The sequence below is a fragment of the Euprymna scolopes genome, chromosome 46 (assembly GCF_053919585.1).
Source record: "Euprymna scolopes isolate OS-2025 chromosome 46, ASM5391958v1, whole genome shotgun sequence".
NCBI lineage: Eukaryota > Metazoa > Mollusca > Cephalopoda > Sepiida > Sepiolidae > Euprymna > Euprymna scolopes.
The window spans coordinates 65844519-65851600 of record NC_136527.1 but is presented as its reverse complement, the minus strand read 5'-3'; the positions used below and the strand labels follow the sequence as shown (position 1 = coordinate 65851600).

The 7082-nt window shown below is 37.3% G+C and overlaps 1 long non-coding RNA gene across 1 annotated transcript in view; it reads left to right on the top strand.

Moving 5' to 3' along the window:
• The first annotated feature begins 5996 nt into the window (after nt 1–5996).
• LOC145271030 (uncharacterized) overlaps nt 5997–7082 on the top strand; it is a 25230-nt gene continuing 24144 nt past the window's right edge. The window contains exon 1 of the long non-coding RNA XR_013865662.1: nt 5997–6092. This is a non-coding gene — a long non-coding RNA (uncharacterized LOC145271030). The remainder of the gene's footprint in view (nt 6093–7082) is intronic.

Below are 7082 nucleotides of genomic sequence, written 5' to 3'. Positions count from 1 at the left end.
GCATTCAAGGAAAATTCCCTCAAAGCATAAACAAACACCCGGACGAACGAGCAACCAGCATACTACATCTAGTTCACTCGGACTTAGCCGGCCCTATAAACCTGGCAGACTTAAACGGAAATCGATATGCTGTCTCGTTCACCGATGATTTCTCCGGTGCTGTATTTGTGTATTTTATTAAAAAATAAAAGCGACATCACACTCGCCACTGAAAAATTCATTGCGGTGAAATAAAAATACTGAGGACAGATAACGGCTCAGAATTTAAGTCGAACGATTTCCAGAAATTAGTCCGCAAAAACAAAATTAAACATGAGACCTTAGCACCGTACTCACCTCACCAGAATGGAACAGCCGAAAGAAATTGGCGGACACTGTTCGAAATGGCAAGATGCATGATCATAGAGAGTGGATTACCCAAAACTCTGTGGACCTATGCTGTCATGACATCCGCAGTTATACGAAACAGGTGTTTCAACAACCGCGTGAAACAAACTCCATTTTACGAAATAACCGGGAGAAAACCCGACCTCTCGAAAATACACATCTTCGGTTCGGTGTGCTACACCTACTCCAACACAAGAGGGAAACTGGACCCAAAATAATAATCTGTAACATTGGATATTTATCGGATAGGCCAGAAACAGCCCAGCATACCTAATCTACCACCCTGAAAGTGGGAAAGTGTATAAACACAGACAAGTAAAATTCATCAACAACTCTGACCTACAACAAAACCAAACTTCTCCACCAAGCAATAATGACGAGGACTTCCTCCAAAGAGATTTGACAAAAAATCTAAAACCGAAAAAGACCGAGAACAGTCTAGTGTTGATGAACCACTCAATATCACAGAAGAGGGCAGTTATACACGGAGATACCCAGAGCGGGAACACAAGATGCCCAGCTACTTAGAGGACTATATAACGACAGTTCAAGACGAGAGTGGTCACACACTTGTCAATCTCGACTACTGCTACAAAGTTGCACATGGTGTACCACACACATATAAAGCAGCTACGCCCTCCCCAGTGGCACACCATTGGATCAAAGCAATGCAGGAGGAAATCAATTCCCTGAAACAAAACGATGTGTACAAGCTGACACTTCTACCCAAAGGCAAAACAACAATCAGTGGTAGATGGGTATATAAAATTAAAGAAAACCCTGACGGATCCCCGAAATACAAAGCAAGATTTGTTGCAAAGGGTTACAACCAAACCAAGGGGGTAGATTATACAGAGACTTTCTCCCCAACATCTGACATCAGATCAATCCGCATACTAATGCAAGTAGCTATCCAATACGATCTCATCGTACACCAAATAGACGTCAAAACGGCGTACCTCCATGCCCCAACTGAGCACGAGATTTACATGGAGCAACCAGAGGGATTTGAAGTGAGATGGAAAACGAGCAAGAAACTAGTCTGTATGTTAAACAAATCCCTATATGGACTGAAACAATCGGGCAGAAATTGGAATCAAACCCTGCACGACCGTCTCACCAAAAATGGTTTCATTCAGAATAGAGTGGATCATTGCGTCTACATGCGACACAACAGCAAGGAACGAATCACCATCATCTCACGGGTCGACGATTTAATTATCGCAGCCAATAATAATGATTCGCTCAACACTACCAAGCAGATGTTGATGTCATAATTTCAGATGAAGGACCTTGGAAAACTCTGGCATTTCCTAGGAATAGACTTCAACATAACTCAAAGTCGTATATTGATGAGCCAGGAACAGTACGTCACAAAAATACTGGAAATGTTCGATATGACCAATTGCAAACCCAGGACAACTCCATGTGAACTAAAGTGTGATCTAACCGAAAATGACTCTGACCTCATCGACCCCAAAACGTACCGTGAAGTCGTCGACAGCTTAATCTATCTGATGATCTGTACCAGACCAGATATAAGCTATATCGTCGGCAAGTTGTCCCAACACTTATCAAAACCGCATGAGCAGCACTGGACAGCAGCTAAACATGTACTGAGGTACATAAAAGGTACTATGCGACACCAACTATGCTATACAAAATCAAACGCTCAAATCCAGTTATTGGCGTACAGCGATGCCGATTGGGCATCAAACCAATACAACAGACACAGTATATCTGGATACTGTTTCAGCTTAACAAAAGGCGGTCCATTCATTTCCTGGAAGTCGAAAAGACAACCCACGGTAGCGTTATTTACATGCGAAGCCGAATATGTGACATTAGCAAAAACAACCCAAGAAGGTATGTACCTCACACAATTACTAAAAGAAATGGACTGGTACAAGGAATACACGCCCATTAAAATATTCGAGGACAGTCAAAGCGCTATAGCATTTTCTAGAGACCCAGTGCATCAACAAAGATGCAAACACATAAACATAAAATATCATTTCATTAGCGACACTTTGAACAACGGCAACATAAAAATTATATATTGCCCCACAACAGACATGCTCGCAGACATTATGACCAAACCCCCAACCCGAGCAAACTAGAAAAATTCAAACCACTTTTATTCGGACTTTCAATTCGTCTTTTTGCCGATATGATGCTCTTATATATACGCATATTCTTTTTTTTTATAAACACCAAAAAAAAAAAAAAAAAAAATACGTTCACACTCTAAGAGCAAGCGGGGTTGTTGAAAGTCCGATAACTCTTGTATCTCTATTACCTCCCTTTACCTGTACATATCCCATTATCCCTTTTGGTTCCTTCCCCTAATAAAGAGTTCTTCTCATCAGTCAACACGTGTGTCTATTTTCCTCCTTTGAATTCCTGTTCATTTTTATCTCAATTCCACTAAAATGCACCCCTCAATAACATTACCTAAAAGTCCTTTCAAACTCCTCTGCTTAACGATAACAGATACATTGAGAGTATTGCCAAGGTTGCTGTGAGGAAGGTGAGCTTTCTCTGCTAGAAAGTTACTTCAACCTGAAAGAAAATTACTTACATCTTATGTTTCCTACAGACAGAAAGTTATTCGATACAGCTTCTTCACCTGTCATAATATGATGCAGGTGGCGTTCCAATTAAGAAAAGGGTTTGTATGGAATATATTACTCCTACTACTTCCACTACTACTTTTTTGTAATTGGGAACACGAGAAAATATCTGTTATTTATCTTTTTTGTCGATCTTATATCTATGTGATCTATCTATCGATCTAGCTATCTAGCTATCTATCCAGCTGTCGAGATAAACAAGAGATGAGATGTGAATGTTTTGATAAACTTGGTAAAATCTATAAAATGGAAAAGTTGCACCGGAAGCTCTAAAAATAATGGACAGGAAAGATGTGATCTGGTTAGCTGTATATAGAATATATAGAGAGTTGGAAGTTGGATATAAAGAAGAGCAGACGCGTTAACGGTTGTCTTACACCCCCCCCACACACACACACACTTGGGAGGGAGATGACGTGTCTCCCAATTGGAGAAATTATCTGTTATTTATCTTTTTTGTCGATCTAGTATCTCTGTAATCTGTATTGATCTATCTATCTATCTATATCGATCTAGCTATCTATCCAACTGTCGAGATAAACAAGAGATGATATGTGATGAGATTTTAATATGCTTTGATAAACTTTGTCAAAACGATAATCTAGACAAGTTTCACCGGAAGCTCTAAAAATAATGGACCGGAAGGATGTGATAAGCTGGATATAGAGTTGAAAGTTGGACACAAAGAAGAGCAGACAGGTTAACGGTTATCTTCCCGTCACCCCACTTGGGAGGGAGATGACGTGTCTCCAAATTGGAGATAATAATTAACCACAAGCAATGATCCTCATTTTCCATTCTTCTGGGTCGACACCTGGAAAGTGAATAAAAACTATATATAAAACCAACCATCGTTTTGGAGGGACATGCGTTCATTTAAAGAGGTTTCCAGGTTTCCTCTAAGAACAGAGGAAACGCAGGTAGACCACAAGATCAATTACACAGTTTAAAAAAAGTTATGTCGAATACATGTATGACACACGCACACCTGCATATGAACATTTAAAGGATCACGGAAAGAATTCAAATAGGTCACAAATATAACTTAGGTTCAGATAGTGAAGAGCCACAAGATAGAGAATAGTAACACCTACAGGCACTCAAATTCCAATATATAACATAACTACTACTACTACTACTAATTTCCATATATTATAATTTGACTGCAGAAATTCCCCCTTAAAATTACTTTGTAGATTTTCAAAAACGTACACCGCATAAAATTACAGTATGCCCGCATTAGTTGCATATCATTTCTCCATCGAACCCGCGTAAAGATTTTCCGATTTAAATCGCTACTGTAAATGTCTACTTCAGTTCCATCCGCGGTCAGATGGAAAAAGTGCTTTTTTTTTCAACAGCAGGCTAATTTAAGATAAACACAATGAAGGAATCGAAAATCTAAGGTATTTATTTAACGATGATGTGATTCTCTCCAAAATACACGATTAACGATTCTAATTATCACGTCCCATCCCTATTTAAGGTATGCGTTTATATGCATCAAAAGATTTGAAAACTTGAAACTCATAAAGATGTTCGTGGACATATAATGATTGTAACAACAACGATCAGTTTTCTCCAGCAATACCATTTAGAGGGAGTTGCGTAATTGCCCTTCTCTAAATAATTAGTCCTCATCCTGATCCATTATACACCAGGGACAAAATCTACACAGTGAACATCAGTTGATAAGTACCAAAAATAGTTTTCTTCTCTTGATAAAGAAAAAAAACAAAATACCAAAAATATTGAAAAAAAAAAAGGTCAATTTTTACAATTTAGGAAAGGTGTGATTGGTGATTGCGCAACCCTGCCTCACAATTAAACGCGCAGCAGCTGCCCCTACAGGGGGTATCCTTTGTCTTTCGAGACTGAACGGAGGTATCGACATCGATAACTCAAAAAAAAAAAAAATACTCGAACAACCGATATTATCATTGAATTAAGCATTGTTTATTTCATATTTTCACACAAAACAATTATAATCATCGTCTACTTTATAACATCTAAGAAAAATGCAGTTTTACCAACTTTTTCGTAAAATTACTTTTAAGTACTTATACAGTTTAGTCAAGACATAAAAAAAAATGAAAATATCGAAAAAAAAAAAAAAGGTTACATCATACGTATCTGTTTTAAACTGAAGATCTCCGGAAAAAAAAATTCATTTAATTTGATCGAGTAGTTTTTATTTTACAGCAGAAAAGCACGTTTTTATGAGAGCGCATTGAAAGCCAGCCATTACGAAATTTGTTGAACACGCCCAAGGGGCATAACTCCAGTTAAAGCGCCGACACTCCCTCCCCGTCTTTATAATTAGCTTTTCTTCCTAAAAATCGAACCATTTGCGCGGTATCATAATAAATTGTGTTTTCGCTGTAAAATAAAAATTACTTGATGAAATTAAGCGAAATTTTTTCAGAGAACTTCAGATATAATGAGAATGAGTACGTACAATATAATGTTTTTCAATATTCTCATTTTTTAATGTCTTGACTAAACTGTAGAAGCGCCACTTTTAACAATAACTTTCTACTTGATTTTTGGCGATATTACAATTTCAACATGACAATAAAATACGTAATTAAAACAACATATTTTAAAATATCGATCTGTCAACTTTATCTAAACAAGCACCCAATTTTCATTCCTATTCATATCTTATTCACATTAACTTTTTTTTTCATGAAATTATCAAATTAGATTTTTTAATATAAATTGATGCAATATTCACCTTCTTCGGTTTTGTTTAATTTAATTCATGAATTACATCGTTTTCTCCATCTATGTTTTTTTTTTTTTTTTCATTTAAAAATTAGGTGTGTTTTTTTTTTGTTAAAAATACATTTTAACAATAAAATCATAATATTTAATTAAACACCACGTCACGACAAAAGATTAATACAGAATTAGAAATCATAATAAATGAAAATAATTATTTTAATTTTCTGCGAAATTGCTTTTCCGGTCGCCATTTTCAATGTCAATTTCCACGCATCAAACTCGTCTCGTTTGAATTAACACATTTTATTATCGTTTCTTTGTTGAAAGCAGATTGCCAAACAAAAAGTAAGTTTTATTTGAATTTAAATACTTTTAAATGTTTTTTTTTTATTATTACAGAGGCGCGTCCAAACCATTACGTTTCGTTTTTGCTTTGATATGATTTACAAATGAATCAACATTCCGTGTTTGCGTATAAACGAGGAATGGTAATACAGAATTCTCTGCAATACGGTATATTTTTTAATTTTATTTATTTATTTATTTATTTTTTTTTGCAATCATAGTGGTTAACTCTTATTATCTGCAGTAAACCGGAAGTCAACCTACACTGTGATAGAATGATATGTGTTCCTGTTCTCGTAACAATTCCGACTTACTTCCTTTCAGTATTGACTTTAAATATTTTTTTACTACATTTTCGCCCCAATCAAGGCTCGTTGCCACTATCAACTATGAAGGACATAAGCTACGGGGGTACTATGTAGGGAGTTGGCTAGCAAGGTGTCGGGTCACATTACAATTGTAACTTTTGTATGTCAGTACAGTTGGGGAAGCAGGGCCCCAGAAGGGAATTCCAAAGTCCAGCGGTTTGGGGGAAGAAACTGCTGGAGTAGAAGGCTCTCTTACATCTAAGGATCTCTACTGTGAAGGGGTGGGATTAGCTGCTTGTCGGGTTTGTCAGGGGTATATAGGTCGAGAGGGTACGAGTGCTTGCAGTTCATCAGAGCATTCACCGTTAAAGTACTTGTAGAACAAGCAGAGGGATGCAACATTTCATCGATGGGACAGTGGATGAAGCTTAGATGACAGTTCAGGACCTATCAGGTTGGCGACTCTCTTTTGAAACTTGTCTAGGAGTGAGATACTAGTAGCGCATGCACCAGCCCAAATATGACAACAATACTCCATACGTGGGTGAATGGTGGCCTTGGAGAGGTACAGGATACTTTCGAGCGTTAGTAGCCTTCTAGCACGGTAGAGAGAACCTACCTTCTTTGCAGCGGTCCTGGCAATACTCTCAATATAATTGTTCCAACTCATGTTTCCTGTGAA